The 22,523-nt window shown below is 41.6% G+C and overlaps 1 long non-coding RNA gene across 6 annotated transcripts in view; it reads right to left on the reverse strand.

The window, feature by feature from the left end:
• LOC139609787 (uncharacterized) overlaps positions 1-22,523 on the reverse strand; it is a 207,458-nt gene that overhangs the window by 124,239 nt on the left and 60,696 nt on the right. For 5 of the 6 annotated variants that reach the window (XR_011685358.1, XR_011685357.1, XR_011685359.1 and 2 more), the window contains exons 4-5: positions 6,764-6,955; positions 2,242-2,338 (exon numbers count right to left, since the gene is read on the reverse strand). This is a non-coding gene — a long non-coding RNA (uncharacterized lncRNA). Of the gene's footprint in view, positions 1-2,241; positions 2,339-6,763; positions 6,956-7,700; positions 7,887-22,523 lie in introns of all 6 variants that reach the window. The other variant, XR_011685360.1, reaches the window with a different exon arrangement.

Below are 22,523 nucleotides of genomic sequence, written 5' to 3' on the forward strand. Positions count from 1 at the left end.
ACACAAAGGGGGTTTTTGCATAAAGATCCAAACAATGGTTCACAAGACATTTTTTCTCTCTCACTCTCTTGCTTTATGCTTTATACTTCCTCTCTTGCACTTTTTTCTGCCTTCCCTTCAACTTTCCTCTCCTGGAAAGAGAAGGAGGAGGTGGGGTACTTAATGAAGCTGGAAATCTGGATTTTAGAGGTTCAAAACGCCTGCAGGAGGCAAACAACCAAACTTGCAGTAATTTCTGTTTGAGTGTGTTGAGCCTTTAGTTGCTGGATGGTAGAATATGCTGCTCTGGTTGCTCATATGTAAGGATTCTCTTACAGACTCAAATACTGTTTAAAGTAAACAAATGTCACTGCTCCGCCAGACGTGCAGCGTATGTTGAGATAAACAAACTTATTACAGTCAGATATTGCGTAATGCTGCTTTAATACTGTTCAATATAGATGGAAGCATTTAATCCTCCACTATTTGTCTCATACGTCATGCATAAGGAAAGCCCAACTGGGCACTTCCAGTTTGTTTGGTCAGTTCAGCCGAAACAACTGATTAGGGATTAAAATAAACGTGTAATCTGCAGTTTACAGCATTTCAGTCTATTTATGAGGAAATGAAAACCACTGAGATGCTTTGTTTAAATGTGCTTTATGTTTGAAATGCACAGCGGAGCTAAACTTGACTCGAGCAGTTTTTCCATCTGACTGAGGCAGTGATTCATCCATGCACCTTTTTGGTTTGGTTGTTGGACAAATAGAAGTACGTCCAACATGTTTTTAAAACTGCACCAGAGAATGACCTTCTGCATTAAGGAGGAAATAAATACTGTATATTACATGTTTGTGTCATTTTTCACAGGAACTTTTTGGGAAGGACTGATTCTCTTGGGTCTTTATTATCTGCTCAACCTAGTTCTGACCCATTTCGTGACATGATCAGTAAATGTGTATAAAGAAAGTAAATGTGAAATATGGCGTCAGGATGCTGTGTGGTTTTATGTAAAAAGGTGTTTAATATGAGAAAAGTAGATGTGTTAAATTCAGCTATGTGCAGACTTTGTTTTTCCTGTCGCTGGAAAGACAAGTCACTTTACTCCTTCCTCCACTATTTTCACCATGATTATATGACCCCTTTTTGCAAGTAATTTCCCCTGGATTAGAAAAACAATCAATCCAATCAAGACTAAGAGAGGAGGGGAGAAAAAAAAAAGAGATTTGAGAAGAAATCTCTCCAGAAGTTGTTGGGCGTTGTGGGGGAAGAGTAGAAGGAGCAATCTAGAGGGCCGGCGTATATTTTCCTCTCAAGTAATTCATTTATGTCTTCAAAACTCTTTCAGAGACCAGAGTTACTGTGCCTTTGTTGTACTTTAAAAAGCTTAGCCGGTCTCTATGAAGAGAAGCAATGAGAGCACTTTAGAAAAAGCTACAAAGGGAACGGACGGGTGGAGGAAGAAAGAAAAAGTGAATGGCACCACTGATAAAGTTGAGCAAATTAAGTCATTGACCTGCGGTGGAGATTAATAGCAAACAAGGTGCCCCAGCTTCACAAGTAATGAATATTCTTCAAACGGCGTGCAGGGGGGACTGAGGGGGAGGGGGGTGGTAGATAGGGCCGGCTTGATGCGGATGACATTGAAAGTTGCAGAGAACAGAAAAATTCTGTCATTTTTCATTTGTATGCAAATTCGCCTGTTACACAAATTAACCCCTGAACCCCAGTGTCAGTCCTCATCTTGGGTGGAAGCTGGCCCCCTGCCGGGGCCCCGCAGCCGCAGTACCCACCCACACTTCCCCTCTTAGGTCAGGGAAAGTTATGAGCCGCAGCTCCGCCCCTTTTGTTTACTGCTCTTATGTGGCGAGGAGATGACCTCATGAGGAGAGAATCTGAGACCAGCGTTTAATCCCACCAGCGGCCAGCGTGTCCACCGACAACCACGAAGCCGCCACTTTGTCGTGTCGATTAAAGATATTCTGTGGTTTGCAGCCGCTGATATCTGATTAGCTTTGTCCAGACTTTCACATGAGTGTCACTGGAAAACTGATCCATAATTAAAATGCTGCTCAGGCTGTTTGTAACCAACAGACTACAGGTGGATGACACTGACACAGACATTTTAAAAAGCACAAACTAAAAACCATATATTGGTCTGACTGAACCACCACAGGTCAGCGTCATTTCCATCTTGCTCTGCAGCTCCTGTCACCAGGCTGGCATGACTGAAACGGGAAATGCTGGCTGTGCAGCACCTACCTTGGCTGAAGCTGCTGCAACCAGTCGCTCCCCTGTTGTTTTAAGGTGAACCTCCAGGACAGAGGATAAAGCCTGCTGAGTTCACAGCGTCTCCCTCCTGCAAATGAAAATACATCTCAGCTGAAGTCAAGAGAGCAAAACCAGTGTTGCATTAATATCTCACCTATCTGATACAAAAGAAGTGTATTTTAAATAAAACATGTAGTAGCATTAATTTATCCTTCAGATGCTAAATGTTCACCGATGTTCTATATATCAATAATTATCCATCAGAATAATAACAGATGCAATAAACACTTCATCCTGAGGTTTATAGAGCAGATGAACTATAACCACAGTTAATCTGGGCTCAATTTTTCCATCAGTTTTAATCACACTGATTAATTCAAACCAAAAACAAATAAACTGCTTTAATACAAAGCTTCTCTTTTGCCTGAATACAGTGAAAGAAACTTGCATCTGTGAGTTACTGCAAAGCAAAGGTTGGAAAAAGCAGAGTGTGGGAGCTTTCAGGACTGATTGTTGTGGCGTTTATTGATCCATCAGGAGCGAAAGCTGGCACCAGAGAAACAAGGTGTTCAGATTTTATTTTGATAGGATGCAAAGTGATGGAAAATGCCATAAAAGCAGTGAACTGATTGTATTTATCAGCTAATTCTGGGGCCGAGTCCTGCTCTTACATCTGTGTATTTATCACAGTGTTGGTAAAAGTGCGGCTCTGTCTCTGTCCCTCTGCACTGTCAGGAAGGAGGAGGCAGCCCTAAACAAATTTCACCATCTGCGGAGGAAGGTGGCAGCCGCGCTGTGATTGACCCCTTTAATTGATGCGGCTTTAATTATGATAATCGCCTACCAGAGTTGCCGTTGTTTCACTTTCCCCAACACCCCCTCATCCCTTTGTTTTCAGCGGTGTTTCATATCCTGGCATCCATGGGTGCAGGTGTTGTACAGATGTTTGGTTGCCTCCCCTCGACGCTGTGCAATTTGTTAGCTGCTAATCAGCAGCCACCTTTGCATTACTGCAGTGACACGTGCTGAAATTTTGAACTGAATCGAAAGTAGATGTTACAGCGGGTCGCTGGAAACTTGTAAATGATGTCACTGGTTTTTCAAAATGACAAACTGAATCTCTCGGTTATGAATAACCATCACCCAAAATTAATTTCAGCTACAGTTCACACCATGAGCTTTCCATGAATGCTATGAACTCGATTCATATCTGTAAATGTATCTACATCTACGTCTTTGTAAAAAAATAGACCATGAAAATGATCAGCTAAAATGTTTGTATGATTTGTAGTGCAACTGAAACGACTCAATTTAACCAATGATACTTTTACTGAAAACTGTCATTTATCCTTTTTCCTTTTACACCTGCCAAATATAAAAATGGTTCACAGAATGACACTTTGACAGACGTCATCTCACTGAGCTGGACACCGAACCTTCCAAATTAAATTTCTGTCATTTTAGAGAAACATTTGACATTTTTCACATTTCATGTCTGACATTTTGACATGCCAGTGATCATTATACTCTCATTTATACTGTGCACCACAACACTGGAGTGTTTTTTTTTTTTTTCTTTAACAAACTACATATTCCCAAAGAGGATTCTGCACTTTTTGGTATGAAACTCTTGAAATGCTGTTTTCACTGAAACTTTTGCAGGAGGAAACTCCTCCCAAAGCCGTAGCACAGTGGCAAGAGCAGTGAGTAAAATGGGTTTAGACAAACAAACACACACACACTGAGTGGCCACCAGTGGCTCTGCAGTAAGTTTCCCTTCAAAGGATCCCCTCAGGATAGACTGTGCGCGAACATAATCCAAGGCCCCTTTGAAGTGCACACTTGAAATGTCTTTTGGCTCGGCTGCTGCGAGTGGCATCTCAGCCCTTTGGGTTATTGGAGAGGAGAAGCGCTCCTCGGCCGGCTCGAGGTGGAGAGGCAGCACCTGGTGGTCCCTGCTGCCTCTCCTCGCCACATTTCACACATTTAAAGTACACTGGGTGCTCGTCTCCTCAGCCGCCTCACGACCACAGCCAAGAGGTATAAACGGTGCTCTCGTTTTCTGCCGGATAAAGCACAAGTACATTTTGGAGTGGATTTTAATAAATCCAGTGTGGCTTTGTCGCACAGTGGAGTTTCACTTGTACACACATTTCTCTGCAGGCGGAGCTGCTCTGAGGGCAGGAGCAGGCCTAATCTCATTGGTGGGGTTAAACAGAGGGGCGGCGTCAGAGATATACAGTTTTTAAATGGAAGAGCAACATTAGACACACCAATAAAAAAGTCCAGAACTTAGTATAGAGGAGGACAACGTGACGGACGCCTTCACTTTGCTAGTGACTGAACTAACTCGCCCATGAGCCTACAAATGAGCTTCATATCGGACAGTTCTGTAGCGGTGGTTAACCTTAACTATACTTTACTATGCTTTACAATATATCAGCATTAATCTAATTCAGCTCTTAAATAGCAAAAAGAAAAAAACAAACACTGCTACTTCCTGGAAGGCAGGTTAGATATGGCAGAATGAGTCCATGTTTAATAAATGTTTCCTTAAGCTTAAAGGAGAAGTATACGTATAAGATTTTCCTCAGTCCTGTGCTTTCATGAAACTATTGTCTTCACAAGCAGGTTTGAAATGGCTCCATCAGTGGTCATCACTGCTGCAATAGTTAAATGTCTCTCACGCTGCTGAATCTGATTTCTGTGCGGTGCCTGAATTATTCACACTGGCATCAATATAGAAACGTATTTGTTACATGTGCTGGTCTTGCAGTAAGATGTTATGCAGTCATTCATCTTTAATCCAGTGTATCTGAGTCAGACTGATGTTGCAGTTTATGAATATTGATCAGATATTGAAGCTTCAGTCTCATACAGTATCATTCTCCACCAACAGAGGTGGTAATATGATTTTACTCAGTGTCAGAAGGAAAACTCAAACTGATGACAGCTGAGAATTTCACAATTGTGGAGTTTGAAGTCGTTTTGGCACGAAAACGGTCCCATGCTAAATTCAATCAGAAAAACATATGGGTTGTTGATAGCTTCAATCCAAAACTATAGGTATGTTTGAGAAGAAGACAAAACACACACCTCGCTCAGAGAGCCAGCGCTCCCTCTCTCTCTCTCTCTCTCCACATCAACACGTCCCACCACACTCAGAGTGCTGCCCGTCTCCTCCACAAGAGGCAGATAATCGACCCTGAAGGTGCTCAGGCAATTGAAAATGTTATGAGCGACTGAGCTGAGCAGTGCTGCCATGTGAACTTGTGTCAAGGTTCTTACATTTCCCTCCTTTCGTCCTCTGCTTCCCTCAGAACAGACTCGCAGGTTTCATTCCCCCTTGTACTCTCCTGTACTGTATGACCCATTTAAAAGGTGATGTGATGAGTGGTATGAATCAATGTTGCTGCTTTTTGATTTTGTTCGTGTTCGTCTGTCTCTGCTTTAGAGGTCAGCGACATGACTACACACTCCGTTACTCTCAACTCTGCTCTTTTTCATTGTAATTTTGCAGATTTTGGATTTAAAGCAGGAGGCAAAAGCCTGAAACGTGACTTCAATGCGACACGATAACGTTCAGATGTGTGGCACAACGCTACAAAGCTGTGGAAGCTGAGACATGAGATGACTGCAGATGTCTGAAGGCTCAGCTTCCAAGTTTTACTTTGAAGCATCAAATCTGACTTTGTGGTTGTTCTCATAAAATGACTGTATATCTCCCATCTTATACTTTGTCGACATGAGGAAATGCTGGATCCAAAGTTAGATAATATATTTGAGTTTGTACTGTTTTTAGCTGCTGTCATGAATTTCAATCTTTATTAAAACTGGAATGTTAAAGTTTCATATTACTACTGTAGATCTGAAGGATTCCTTCAGTCGTCTGCAGTCTTCCATAAAAATGTCATGCAAGTGTTTTAAAAGATTATATGGATGTGCTGTACATAGGCCCTTCTGTTATACATCTATAACATCAGTCTGACACAGTGAGCCTTCTTTAAGGAAAGAGTGCTGCTTGTAAACAGCTGAAGCGTTCACACAGCACAGTCAGACGGGCTTCACTGTTTTTACTGCTGCTCTTATTAAATTTATATAAGACAGAGATGCAGCGACACTGAGTCTGAGCTTATGAAGTTGTTACAGTCACACAGCCTGCGTATTGTGGCAAATCAGTTTAGAGTCAAACAGAGAGACAAGCTTTTTCACTTTTTTCTCTTTCATCTTAATTTTTTATAATTCACAGTCAGGTGCACAGAACTGCTTACAGATTCATTCTCAGAATTATCTGCTATGTTTTATAACTTAATTAAAATTATTGTAAATGCTGGCAAACTATTTTTGATTAAAATGCTATTTAAATGGTGAATGGGGAGAGAAAGGAGGAGATATGAGAAGGGATGAAGTAACATTTAACTTTAATGCCTGACTTTAATGTGTATATAAGTGAGCAGCTTTGTGTGTGTGTGTGTGTGTGTGTGTGTGTGTGTGTGTGTGTGTGTGTTCTCACCATCTTAAGACTCCTCTCTCTAACAGCGAGTTTCCAGGAGGAAGTGAGTCGTGACCCTCAAGTCCATCATGGCGATGGAGGGATTGAACAGAACGCTGCGGGCTGTAGAGATGATCGAGGAAGTCACTTTCATGCTTGGCTCCGCTCGGCTCTTAGGAAAAAAAAACCACCGGGCTGGACGCAGGAAGAATGCTGAGGGAAAAACAGAAAGATGGAGGCAGGAGTCAGTTTGTGGAGAGAAAAGGAAAACAAAGGACAAAGAATTACAAATAATTTTTCGCATAATTTTAACTTCATCTCGACTACAGTGGCCTTAAATTCAGCCATGAAGCAGATACAAACATATGATTACATTAGGAAATAAATACAGGAGGTTGAAAATAATCTGGACTCATCCACAGATCACTGGATGGGCCCAAGCCAGGGACCCACAGCAGGGGCCCCTGTACCTCTGATTGATATTTCTTGTTGTGCAGACATTGTGTTTTTGCTCCTGATCTCTCTCTAAACCCTTTAATGATCAGTATCTACCAAGTCTAATGTGATATCTATTTCTATTTTATTCATTCTTACTGACATACAGCTGCACACAGCTGCAGTCCGACCAGTATGTCTGCATTTAAATGTGTTTTTGATGCAGGTTTTTTGTATCACACACAGTATTCTCTACAGTATCTGTGCAGAACAGACTGCAAGGTGAGATACAAATATACTTGAACTCCATTATGCACAAAAATTGCAATATAAATTAAAGATAATTGTACAAAAACATCATCCCTGCTTCTTATGTCCTGCAGTACAGGATCATAATTTTCTCAATATGTCAAAAAAAAAAAAAAGTTGTTTATGCATTTAGCAGCTGGATAATAAACAAAACACATGCACAGACACATCTACTTAAATCGCACAAAGCAGCTCAGCTTCTTCTAAGACTCACATCCAGAATGTGGTGAATTGCAGGGTGTAATATCCCTTTAAGATGGTGAAAAACTTCATAGCATTGTAATGTAAGAGTAGGTATCTCTTTTCCTCAGATTGGTGGATATCTTGCTTTGGAACAGAGCTCATGATGACATGTTTTCTAAATCCTCTGCCCTCCCTCGACACAGTTTTGAGGAGAAGTCTGCACGGAGGAAAGAAAGAAAGAGAGACAGTGTATGTGAGTGTGGTCGAGGCAGCCGGTGGGAGATTAGCGGAGTTTTCTGCGAATGATCCTCGCCGACTGGCCAATCTGTTCAGACGGGGTCTCGAATTCACGCAGACGGTGCGAGTAGTGACACCAACTGCTGCGACAGAGAGGCAGAGCGAGCAGGAAGTTCCATGGCACGCCGCCCATCACGTGACCAGTCCGCGCTTGGGCCTTATCCAGCCATCTGTTTTTTTTTTTCTCTCCGTCTCTGTCTTTCCCCCCACCTGCGTCTTCCACTGTACTTTTTGGTTCCTCCCATCGCTGGGCACCGAATGTGGCCTTTGAGAGGATATCTGCTGAATTATGGGAATGATGCCTCCCTGTAGAGGGGTCAGGGGTTCAGTAAGCGTTGGAAAGAGAAAGAAGTAGTGCTGATAGTCAAGTCCACACACAGGCTGAATCATTACTGCAGTTTTGTTTTCACACACAACAATCACTTCAAACTATTTATCGATTCAGCAACACACATCCACGCCAACACTACGCGACACTTGCGTCATTTCACTGAACTTCTGCTGAGAAAATGGGCACTACTTTCTCATTAATGCTGTTACTCACCAACAAGCACATGATCATGTGTCACATGGATGAATCACATCGCTCATGTTTGTTTTGGGCATTTTTCTTAAGCACACCTGAGTTCTGTGACAACTTTAAAGAGCCAATATTGTACAGAGGTAGATGTCGACGTCCTTTTTGATTATAAAGCTGAAGTGTTATGAGCCATAAAAAGTCCTGAGATATTCAACAGGGGTAAGTTTAGGGGCTTGTTTGACAGATCAACAGGTGACTCAGTCATGTTGGCTGCAAACAGCCTGTCCCACTTTAGGATATATTAACAATCATGGACGAATGAGAAATGGCGCTGCATTCGTTCCAGTGAAAGTTGCTTTATTAGGCTCAGAGAGCATCAGTGACCTTCTCTGGCTGAGTCACATGAACAGCACAAATATAACATAATCAAACAGCTATCTGTGACTTTTAAATATTTATTATGTGATGGTTTTACAGAGGGAAATAGTACCTCAGCTTGTTCCTGTCAGTCCTATGTTTAGGCCAGATTCAGTTCACAGTTTAAAAAAGAAAACACCCACTCGAACACAGAGACAAGAGCCAACTTTGTGCGCGGCACTGATCCTGTCGTGGATAAAGGTTCACCTTCCTCCTGTGAACTGAAGCCTCCACACTCTGACATGCTGAGTCTGTATTCGTCCTGTAATTTGCACCGTGTTTAATGAAGACACTGTCAGCTCCACAGAGTCCATATGGAATATAAAAACCTAAATGATTCAGCACAGATAAAACTGTAAGACAACAAACATAATTGCGTTTCGATGTCAAGCCTCTTTGCCCCTCTTTCATATCCCGGATCATTTGCCTGCATCGCTTTGGAACAGAACTTGTTTCAAACGGCTGCCTTTCACTCCAATATTGTGCTAATGCATTTAATTTAATGTTCGCAGACGCCGTAATTGGTATAATATTGCTCTATAATACATTGAAGGAAACCTTAGCATTAAGCACTAAATTGAAATTTTGAAGCGAACGGTGAAAACGACTGTGGGGGCAAAGAAACCCCATTAAATGTAATTTGTTCTGCATGGCTGTGGGGGTAATGGTTACCGAGACACTCCTTTATTAAGTCGAATAGGTAGTGAGGTAGCCTCAGATTTGCTCACACACACACACACACACACACACACACACACACACACACACACGTAGGCGTTATGCTGTCGACACACTGTTAGTGGAGGTATTCAGCAAGGTGTAAGCTGTCGCCCGCTGTTATTCCAGTCACAAAGGGAGCGTTAAGAAGCCACTGGAGGGCTGCTGAAAACACACACACACACATTAGACACAATACACACACACACACAAGATGCGCACACAGACACACACACACACACACACACACACACACACACACACACACACACACGCACACACACACACACACACACCTTATTCCTGTCCCTTAATACCACTTGTATATCATGGAGACAGATTGCAGGAGGAGGGAGGAGAAAGAGAAGGAGTGAAGAAGGAGAGGAAGAGGACGAGGATGTGGAGGGAAACAGGCGGTGAGAGCTGGGATGAGTAGAATGAGGAGAAAGAAAAAGGAAGAAGAGCACAATGGGGGAGAGAAAGACAAAGAGAGAAAGGGGGAAACAGGAAGAGGGAGGAGAAGAGGAAGAAGAGATGAGGAAAAAGAAGAAAGAGGAAGAGGAAGAGGAATAGGAAGGAAAAAGGGCAGAAAATAAAGAGATAAAGAAGAGTAAAAAAAGAAAGATGGGGAAAGGAGAGACAGAAGGAGAGGTGGAAGAAGAAGAGGTTAAAGAGGACAAAAGAACGCCATGAAAGGAGAAGAGGGGAAGGAGATGAACAAGGGGGGGGGGCAGAGGGGGAAGAGTGATAGAGGAATAATACGAGGAGGGAGAAGGTGAAGAGGCAGGAGAGGAGAGGAGGAAGACGAGGGGGTCCCAGCGGAGGACGGTAGATCAAACACAGACTCTAAGTCAAACTCCGCTGAGAGATCTTAAACCTCCTTTGTAATTGGAATTTAAAAAGTTAATACAAAGACGCTCTTTTGGTAAGATGTCTTTAGCAGATAGGAAAAAAACACGAGGATGACTTTTTTGTCCCTCTAGTGATGTTTAAAGCTATCACTTCCCTTCAGACAGGAAAATTAAAGATTTTTTCCTCTTTGGTGTGAGGATTGTTTTCTTCTTCTTCTTTCTTTTTTTCAGGAAAATAAAAACAAGCAGATTTCAGAGGTTTGACAGTGAATTTGGGATTGAAGAGAAAAGAACTACATGATGCACAAAGTCAATGAAATCTGATTTACAATATAAAACAATATATATTCACTCTTCATGTTGCATCCCAGAGCACATTTGCACATTATGATCACTGCTACAGGAATAGAACAGACTTATTTTACTTTCTTACAAAGCTTGTTCTGGGATGTTGTTAGCATAGCTTAGCATAAAGACTGGAAGCAGGGGGAAACAGCCAGCCTGGCTCTGCCTAATGTTTAAAAATATTCCCACCAACACGTCTAAAATTGACTCATTCATACATTGTTTCTTGTTTATTTGATAAAAGCCACAACTTGATTTTGATTTTAAAAGTAGTACAATATAAACTAAAAAAAGATTTTCACACTGGGTGCCCCGACAAGAGGACAAGATTGTGTAATAATGAAGGACACAGCTGATATTGTGTTTTAATGGTACAGATTTGCAAGTAAGCAAATACAAAGAGCCAAACTGAGCAGTTTTGGCTCCTGTTCAGATATGATGGTATCAAACCTGGCAACCTCTTCCCGAGCATAAATCCAGAGAAAAGGGTCATGAATGTGTTACCTTCAGCTTGGCCACATGTAATACAGTATACATGTTGAAGGAACAGTTCACTATCAGTTCATTCAGTATCTTTTTAACGCAGTCAAATTACAAAAAGGAGCTCGGCAGAGATGCATAGAATATGAACAGTCCTGTTTCACAGCATAATGTCAGGAAGGCAGTGGGTGTCGGTGTGCAGCAGTGGGAGCTGCAGAGTTTTGCTCAGTGGAGGAACAGATGGGAGAAACTCGCCAGGGGAGGATGAATTCCGGTCAAAAAGAAGGTGACAGCAGAGCGTGACCGCCAACATGTCCGCCACATACTCTGTCTCACTCCCTCATTTCTCTTTCACTGCAGCCTTCCTCCCTGTTTGCATCTCTCCCCATTCATTTCTCCATCTTCCTCCTCATTTTTAACATCTTTGCTTCTTCCTCGTTACCCCTCATCTCTCCTTCCCCTCCTCTCTTGTTCCTCATTTTTCAGTCATCAAACCACGAACATCCGGGTGATCAGAGGCGTCTCATTTGTTTATATGTGATGGGAGGGGTTTGGGAGAAGCGACAGAGCGAGGGAGGCTGAATACGCTGCCAACCCCCCCACATGAAACACAGAAATCTTGATAAGTAACAGCAAATATACTGTATATATAAATGTGTCTGAGAGGGATATTGGGCTCAAGGATATTTTCAATATTTGCACAGGCCTTTTATGCAAGTGTGCAGTTCAGCAGAATGTGTCTTTTTCCATATGAAACTATCTCAGCTTTTCCTTTTCTGTTCATTTCTGATGAAGTTGGCCAGTTTCCAAACTCCTGAAAGTCAGATTTGCAGGGCGTTTTTTTTGTTTTCTCATTTTGCTTATGAGCCTTTTTTGCGGCTCCTGGCCAAAAAAACACAGTGAATCCAGCGGGAAAGAAACTCTGAGCGATTAGGAGCTGATGCGGACCTGAAACGTGACTTCTTCACCCACTGAGTTGGTGGAAGGCAGATCATTAAGAGTGAAAGACTGAACAGGAAAACTTTGAAGCAGTCCAACATTTAAATGGCGGTTCTACACAAGGAAAGAAAGATGTTCAGCTGCCCACCATCTGATTTTCATGAGAATCATTTGAGTTTTAGTTTTAATCATTTAAAGTGAGTGACAGCAACTCCCATTGAAGTCATTACCAGCATGAAATTCAACATTGCTACATTATTTTGCTTTTTAAAGGGAAACCAGGTAACAGAGTGACAGACTCTGGATCTTCTGTCTCAAAGGGGAGAATAAACAAATTGTGCGAGTATCGAGTGGGCGTGTACAAACGACAATGCACTGTTCAAGATGCATTTGATGGCTTTTCATGTCCTGGAGACAGGTGTAGCCATCATAACAAGTCTCCATCAATCAATTTATGACACTTGTTTTTAGTTGAGTTATTTCCAAATTTCCATAAATGTCTCAAAGTTGTCAAGCTGTTTTCTCATTTGTGTAATTTAAACAACGAAAAGGTGCATTTTTGTATTTTTGTGTATAATACAACAAAACATAAGACACTGTTTTTATTTGTGAAGAGCAAAGACCTTCTATTAACTCCTCCAAAAATAGCAGGGAATTAAAAACACCTGAAATGTATGGTCATTGCTGCAGAAAGTGCAGAACAGCATCTTAAATTTATTGAAACTTGTGTGTTCATGCATCTAATGTAGTGCTGGAGTGTAACCCTGATCCATCACTCCTGTGCGATCCCTCCTGAACATTCAACACTGAATATTTGTTCTCCAAAGTTTGTTTACCAATTACCCAATTAGCAGGTGATGGTGTGATGTCTCATCACAAATGTCTATACACACACACACACACACACACACACACACACAGGTGCACACAGACACAAAAATTCTACCAGCGACAGCTTTCACTCCACAGTCCACCAACATCTACGAACAATGACCTCCTGTCAGTCTCTGCTCGTCATACACGGTGACACATGAGCAGACAAGCTGAAAGCAGCCTCCCAGTACCATTTTCTCCTCTCCGTTTCACATGTGAATACCCAGCATGCATTAGGTGGCTGTGGGTAGGTGAGCCTCGGGCCAAATTACAGCTCTATGCTCAATTGTGTAGGAGGACAGTTTTTACCAGGCACCCAAGGGCCTGCATAACCTCAGCTAAGGCTATTAATACACAGAGTAAAGTCATAAACCCTGTCCTGCAGGGACACACACACACACACACACACACACACACACACACACATAAACACACATATATGTCTGTGCACACACAGACAAGTAGAGGATAATTTCACGTGTGTATGTATGTGTGTATGTATATATATATATATATATATATATACACACACACACACACACACACACACACACACACACACACGGGAATATCTATATATATATGTTCAATTTATTTCCACATATATAATATGTGTTATTCTACTGATTCCATATCACTGTCCATCTTATAAATACTTGAATTTTTTTTGATCAAATTACAAATGTAATGATGATTTTTAATATTGTGACACTAATATTTTCATCTTTGTGCTGGGTATTCCATATAACACCTCACTTCATCGAAATATAAATGTTTTTTCTACAAAACCATTTTTACATGGACCATATTTTACACATACTCCGAACATTAACACAAAGGATGACAGTAGAAATCGAAATAGAAGAAATAGAAATAGAAATAGAAGTGACACATGTGCCATCGTCCTCCACACAGACACATTATTATACACAACGATATGAAACTAAACCCCTCCCACCACCCTCACTCTCCTCAGGGCTTTAAAAAGGCAAACTGAGCACACAGACTCTGATCCAAGAAAACAGATGCTGCGACGCAACAACACATGCAAAAATGGATATCCGTTTTTTTTAGCATCACATTCATCATATGTGCTCTTTCTCCATCACATGCCACACACATGGACTCCAGTTATCCAAAAATCTGTGTACACACATACTCATACACTACCATGGTGCACACACGTTAAACATATATGCTTGCTCTTTACAGATTGGAGATTTGCATATGGAAACATTTATTCGAAGAGGAGCTAATGGAACCAAAGCTGACGATAGGAAGGGAGGAAGACAAGATGTAAGAGAAGAGCAAGCTGAAACAACATCCGAACCGTGCTAATCTGTGAAGATAAAACTCAACGATAGACAAACATTTATGTCTGGTGGGACATTTTGAAGCTTCATGGTGTCATTATAAAAGACGCCTCTGACAGCTTTTACACAGGTCCTCTAACCAGTCTTTGTGTTATGAGCCCAGGAAGCTAACCACAGAGAAAACTGCTTTTTGGGGCAAGTGCTCAGGAGCACATTGCTTGAAAATGAACGGATGGTTGTTCTGTCATGTGATACCTTGATATTACTGCATCCAGAAGAAAAGAGCAACAGCCACTGTTACAGGCACAAAACAAAAGGATGAAGGAGATTACAGCTTTAAATGACAGTGTTGTTGTTTGTCCCTCCATCCATCCATCCATCCATCCATCCTCTGCTTAGACTCTGTCTCTTTGTTTCTCTGGCCTTATGTCACCACTAGCCTCTTTTTTTTTGTAGCAGGAAGGGAAAAAGAGGCACCAGGAAACACAGCCACAAGCTAAAAGGAAAATAAGACACTTTTTTGAAATTGAAGTGGTTTGTGTGTGTGTCTGTGTGTGTGTCTGTGTGTGTGTGTATGTGTGTGATCAGGCAGTGCCACTAATGATACTGACTGACTCTCCATCTCTGTCTTTACATATTTACAGACACGTTGGCAATAAGAAAAACTAATGATACGACTGTCAATCTCTCTCTCCTTTTTTTTTCCAACTCACTTTTTCTCTGTCTCACACACACACAGACAGACACACACACACACACACACACACACACACACACACACACACACACACACACACACGCTTGAGGCTTTTTGGCGCTGCACCATCACTCTGCCATACTGAGGAGGCAGGTGTTAATTACCGAGTGAAGCGGGAGCTAAAAAGGTGGATGGCTCGAAAAAGAAGAAGAAATTGGACACCTTATCTCCACACACACACACACACACACACACACACACACACACACACACACACACACACATCATCACCACCTCACACACCGACAGCAGCCACAACAACGCACCTTTGTTCCCCAATTAGAGGCCCTACAGCTCGCGACTCCTCATTTGTCGCCACGGTGACGGTGGCTTAATCAACACAACACAGGAGTCTCAGAGTGCACCAAATAAGAAACTTTCACCAGCTCAGTTTACACTACAACTTAAACTGAACCCAGATCAGATTTTTTTCCTCTTTCAGTCTCTGCAGTGCGACTCAGTACCTTTTCGTCAGGCATTTAATCGATGGGGTTTAATTAACTTTGAGTAGATACTTTAGGACTCTATCACAATCTTTAGCTCAGGCCACAAAAGGTCACAAAAAACTAACTTTATAATTTATTCAATAAATTTGAAAGTGTGCACTGAGAGTCCCTACAGATTTTGTGACCCAATACTTTGATCATCCTTATAAAATGTAATGATTTTATTCATAACTTTTAATTTCACTTCTATTCTATGTTGTCTTTTTCCTGACTCTCTCCAGCCTTTTCTCTTTGTCTGTTGTTTTATTATATGCTCATACTAATATATGATTGCTAATTGTCATTTCTGTTCCTTGTCAGTAGCAACTGCAGAGGGTCACAGAGGTGGAGGAGGGCTTCAGGCATGGAATAAAGTGGTCTGCTGAGTGACTGGTAAGTTTAAAGGAGCAACTTTCTTTCTGGATTTAGTGCAACTTTGATATTGTTCGGTAAAATCCTTGTGGAAATATAATTATCTAAAGTTTGAGCTCAGCTCTTTGCTGGAGAATTTACAGCGCTGCAAACTTTTTAAGGGTCTTTCTTGTGTTTCTTTTACGTGCTCTCGTTATTCTTTGTTTTCTGGTGTTGTCTGATGTTTAATCTCTCTTGGTCGAGGAGAGGGAAGCCAAAGGGTTTTAAACAAATTCATTGAGCCGCATTATTTCATGTCTTTTACTGCGTTGTTTTCATTTTGAAAACAAATGATTTCACTCTTGGTTGGTTTAGCGACACCTGTGGTGACCTGTGGTAACAACAACTGAAATGACACATTTTGACCACTGGGGGCAGCAGACGTGCAGGAGCAGACGTATCTGTTGACAGCGCACCGGAACAAACTGCCCTGAGAGCAATCAGTGTCAACATCAGTGTTACATACAGTAACAAACTTATGGCAATTATCCCAGGAAAGACCCACACTGCCAGTAACAATGGAAACTGCTCCATGGAAATTACAATGAAAACTATAAATACTATCAAAATGGGAGTTTGTGAAAATTATATTTTTACTGATTGTACTTTTCCTTCCTAGAAGAACTCCTTCATGAGGAGTGCAGGGACCCCAAATCCCCCAATAACGTGGGTGGTCCTCAGGAATGTTTATGGCTTTCATCCTCTAATAAAAAAAACCCAAAATATTGCTGGCAGGAAAAAGCCCCTTTGTTTTACAGAGAAAATCCTCACGCAACAGCCCGGTAACCTTGGTGGTCACTCTGCAAGACCAGAGGCCTTTGCAGCAGTGACACTGGTGGTGGTCATCATCCTGCAGTCAGAGAGGAGGAGGAGGAGCAGGAATCCCAGCAGCTCAGTGTCATCCAATAAAATGGAGACGGAGGAGGAATGGAGAGAAGAAAAAAAGACAATTCCACCGGAAATTCAATGTGGCATCACATATGGGACACATAAGCTCCGTCCTTTATGGTTTCTGCTTGTGCTTGTGTGTGTGCACGTCAATTTCAAAGTAAGAGTCTTGGTGCATTTGAAGGTATGCAAAGCTGGCGACAAGAGTAGCCATCATAAGATTTGTGTCTATCTGTGTTTTATTTTCAGGGGGGTGGAGGGGTGGTGGCAAGGAGAATGAGAGCCGTTTGGAGAGGGTGGAGTGTGTGTGTGTGTGTGTATGGGGAGGGGGGTCTGAGGGCGCCACAGGTTTGAGGCAGATGGGCTCTGTGTCAGCCATGACAGGCGGCCAGGCTTCCTCTGCACATTTTTGGAACCCAACACACACAAACACACACACACACACACACACACACACACACAGAAACACACACACACACACATACAGAAACACACACACACACACACACACTCATTGCCCTCTCCCTCCACATCTCTCTGATCAGGTAAATCTGGGCACCCTGTGGAAAGTTCTGGGGGATGAATTTCGCCTGAGGCTGTGAGTTTTGTGACTCGGCCCCATCTGTCACAGATCTTCACTGGCCTCAGCTGCCAGGAGGGACCACACCTCCTCCTCCTCCACCTCTTCTTCCCTTCCTCCTCCCTCAGAAAGAGAGACGGGGAGACAGAAAAAACAAAGTGGAGGCACAGGGGAACATGCGTCGCTTGTACAGTAATTAATTACGTAAAGATTAGAGTCTGTTATTTGTCATTTGTTGAGTGGTATTTTTCCTGTGTTGCTCTGCTGCAGCGCATAAAAGTGCGCAAGCAGGTACTAATCAAAAATATCATTTAAGACAGTCATACAGTAATTGAAACAAGAATCAATCCAAACTGTAACAGCTCGGCTTTCAGGAGCCTTCTGAGGTAAAATAATATTTGGTTAGAATATTCAAAGAGCCTGGAGCATCAAACAAAAACATCTCAATGAGGAGGAAAGAAACAAAATCAACTAAACATTTCCACCAGAGGCGGAAACACAGGGATTTAAGGAAGAAAAACACAGCTGAGGCTTCCTGTCTAACGAGGAAAGACGTACTTATACTTCCTGGGATAACATGAGTTAATGTGAGCTGTGGTAACATATGGGGAACCACAGAGAACATGGGTTAACAAGATTTTTGTTACGTGGGCCACTGGGTGCCTTGTTTTCTAAAAATCCATCACTGCTTTATCTCAGTATAAGTTCCAAGGTGAATCTAAGCACATCAGGGTCCCAAACCTCCACAGATCTGAAAACACACTGGTAATCTTGACAAGTAAAATGATAAAATAACAACTGTTATACTGTTAGGAAAGGTGACTATAAAGTACTGCAGCAACATCAGTAGCATTATGAAGTGATCTGCACATATTTGTGTCATGATAAAGTCCTCCAGCAGCTCAGCCAGGGTTAACAGCGGCCCAGAGGAAATACCTAATTCATCCTCTTTGGTTTGGTTCCTCTCGGAGCTATTTCCTGTTGGACGAGCCCGACAAAGCGCTGCCAGATCAACAAGCATGAATCATCTCGATATAGCCTGCTTTTTTTTTTTCTTCTTACAGTTACACTTAGCTGTTCAGCTGATGCTTTCATCCAGAAAAAGATCAAATGTGTGCAGTGGAGGAAGGAGCTAAAATTCCACACGCCAGGATTACGAGGAGCCAGCGGTGAGGAGGTCAAAGGTCAGAGTCATAGAGAGCTCAGAAAAGACATGTATGGAGCAGTTCAGCATGTAGTAAATGATGGAGGGTGACAGAGTGGTGGTGAATGGGAAAAAGGTGCAAGAAGAGGAAGAAGACGATGGGCAAGATCATGACTCCATTATGTCTCAGAGAGTGAGGTATGTCTCTCAAGTCTGAAAAGTCCACTACGAATCTGTCAAAATCTCAAAAACAGAAAATCTCATGACAAAGAGTCAAATTAGTCCTTTGTGACAGGTGTTTGGAGGTAAGTGTAAGCACGCTCGACTTTGAGACTCCTTGAGAAAACAATGTCAGAAAGAAAAGACAAAAGATGTTGACTTGAGGTAGAAGTGCAGGTAGGAGTTGTGGTGCTTCATTTATTCTGGTTTTCCACTTTTGGTTCACAGATTGGCTCAGTGTCTTCATGTTTGCTGGATTTGTGTTCATTTCTTTTCCAAATATCTACTGCTGAGTTAAAACCTTGTATCTCCATATCAACTTTTTAAGAACCAAGAACAGTTTTGGTTTCTGTTTGCTCGACTTGAAATAAATCACCAGAACTGGAGTTATGAGGTTTTCACAGGGTGGCAGAAACAACGGTGGCTCTCACATTTTTGGAAGAAAAGTCTGCAAACGTTCCTTGGAGTGGATGGGATGAGGAGATAACGAAACAGACGGGAGGTTTTACACGCAACTAAAATCTGCAAACAGGAGCCAAGCAAAAGCAGAAACTACAGCAGAGGCCAGAAGAGAAGAAGAAAGCATGGGCCTCTTTCAAATCAGAAAAAAGTCAAACAATTAAAAAAATAACTGGAGAAAGGCGGAGGAGTAAAATGCTTTTTTTCTTCTTTTCTAACAAACTGACTAATGAAGAAAGTCTGGTGTTGTTAAGGACAAATCTCACCAAGAATATAAAAAAGTGCACCTTATGAAACATATGGACACTTGGCACATTTTTTGGCACAAGCTTAATAGTTCCACTCCCAAAGTCAGATTCTGTGGTTTTGAAGCGCCGCGGCTGCATATGGAAGTGTTAAAGTTTTTGTCACCTTTAATTGACATCATATTGCGTCGACTGAACTTTGAAAAGTCGTGGTAAACACTTTCCCCCAACGGTACGGGTCGACCCGTGCGGGGAGAAGCCTGCCTGTCGCTGCTGCGTTTGGTTCTGTTTCAGCCAGGAAGGTTTTCCTCTTTGTCTTGCTCCTCTCTCAAGAAAGTAGCTCGCGGTGATGCAGAGAGTTTATGTGAAAGAAAGGGGAAGCTAAGTGCACTGAAACAGCATACAACATCAAAATTAGGACTGTGTGCTGTGTGAAATGGAATAAGTTATCAAAAATCGTTCAAATTAGGTAGGTTGACTCTCCCTTCTGGGCGAGATGCAGATCTTTGTAAAACAGTGCTGGGGAAGAGAAGATGTGGGATGTAAAACTCTGGTTAGCAGCCGGCTCTCCCTTGGACATTGGTTTTTAAAACAGGGTGTGGGCGGAGTGACGAGACACATGATTGATTAATGACTTACTTTTCCACTTAAAGGCCACATCTACTTTTTGCTCGGCTCCAAGTCGTGTTCATTTAAGTTTAATTTATGAGGGAACGCTAAGGTAAGGCTGGATCGGCGCTCGTCAGCTCACTCAGGAGACAAGGCTGGTGTCAGGAGAGGCTTGGTTGTCTTGGTAGGGAAGATATAGTGTGTGTGTGTGTGTGTGTGTATGTCTGTGTGTGTGTGTGTGTGTGTGTGTGTGTGTGTGTGTGGGAGTCTTCTGCGTGTTTGAGGCTGCGTCATAAATAATGCACTCCATCTAAAAAGGGAAGGCTCTCCAATTAATGCACAGACAAATGGGAAAAAGACAACTCTGCACACAGCAAAATTCTCTTTTTTGTCCCTTCTCACCCCCTGTTGTGCAAAAGTACTTTGCATCACCTCAAGACAGTCCAAGACAGAAGCAGAACTCTGTTGAGTTTGGAGCCTTTTAAACAGTAGTGTGCTAAATTCTGCTCTGTTGTGTGTTTTGAATCCAGTTTTGTGTTGATTTTATTTTAAAGTTTGGCCTGATTTTCTGTAGATACCAGACAAGCCATAAAAGGACTTATTAAAAAAAAAAAAACATATCTTCATCTTCATTTTGATCACGTTCTCCTCTGCTCATTGCCATATGTTGTTTTTTACATTTCATGATGCTGCTCTCTGCATGCTTGAAAATTAGATTTTGCAAATGTCAGAGTGACGATTTGGTTAATTAAAGGTTAAAGACATGAAACCCGAGTAGTTTTTGGTTTCTGTCCTCGTACTGGAAGAGGAAATATCATCACGTTTTCATGATAATATAAAAAGGTTTTTTGTATGCAACCACATATGTTTTTGTTGTATAAGCCATTTCAAAGTAAAATTCCAGGCATCAAGAGGATGAAAAACATTTTTTTGAACTTGAAAAAGACTAATTGAACCACATTTGCTGCGTTAACATGTCAGATTTGGTTAATTTGATCCAGAAACAGAATGACAGGAAATGAGTTCACTTGCAGTAAGGGCTGTTATTAGGACAAGTTCCAACAACCTGACAGTTATTTAGGTATGCATGGCTTACTTTCCCCCTTCATAAAATTCACATTCACCTATTTGCATGTAGTACCTGAACATTTCATGTTATTAAACCTCCTCCTCAGTGCTAAAAGCCCTCAGCTCTGCTCAGGTGTGTGTATCCGACTCGGCTGCAGGGAACAAAATACAAATGCATATTTCATGGAACAAAAACCTCAAAGCCAAACCTAGATATTAGTCACTTTAGTAATTAAAAATGTATATTGCTCTGTGCCGTCTCACATTGTGCATTATTAAAGACAGAATTTTTTTTTCTCTCCTCTTCTCCAACTTACATCGGCTCAAAAGGATTTTTAATGCAAAACACTCCCTCAGAGTGGCTGTGTGCACTTCACTCGACTCCTCCGGGTGAATTAGCAGATTTGTAGCAGATGAGAAAAACACGGTGAATTTGTATTGGCAAGAGTTCCTGCACAGGTGCCTGAGACAGGTTGTACTGTAATTACAGCAAATCACATTTGTTGAGAGGGAGAAGCTCCAGATAGTGAATCATGGAGGGAGGACATGATATTTCTATGCAGTGACATGAAGGAAAAAGAATAGTATCACTACAGCTTTACAATAAAAGGATCATGGTTTACAAAGAGGGGGAATCCGGTTTGTACTGTCAAGTAGAATTTGCTCACAAATAAAGGGAATAAGAAAAAGAAAGACAAAAGGAAAGACTGTCATTTTTATGAAAAAAATAAAGTAGAAATCATCTTCAAGATTTTAGTCACTGGGAGTGAGACAGCATATTATTCATCATGGCAAAGCAGAAAGAGATGTTTCCACACTCTCTCTCCACCTCCCTACACTGATATTTGAGTTGAATTTATTTGCCAAAAAAGAGACAAAACACAATAAGTTAAAGACCAATCTGAGTGATAGCATTATCATTGTCATTATTATTTAAATAAATTAAATTAAATTGACTAAACCAGCCCTTATAATTTATTTTTGTCAATTTTCTCTAAATCCTTTGCAGATGAAATGTTAAGACGTTTAGTTCAAATGTTACCACAAATGGTGAAACAGCTTCGTGCACAATCACAATAACCCACTCGCAACTGCACCTAAAATCAAACAATAATGGAGTCTGACCAGAAAATCTCAGTCTAACTGTTCTCATGCTGACGTTTCACCAAACATCCAAACCTTCAAACGAGAAAACACACAGAATCTGCTGCTACCTCAGTGGTGAAATATTACCACA

This window comes from Trachinotus anak, unplaced genomic scaffold (genome assembly GCF_046630095.1).
Source record: "Trachinotus anak isolate AG129_WGS33_773 ecotype Australia unplaced genomic scaffold, CSIRO_AGI_Tana_v1 ptg000026l, whole genome shotgun sequence".
NCBI lineage: Eukaryota > Metazoa > Chordata > Actinopteri > Carangiformes > Carangidae > Trachinotus > Trachinotus anak.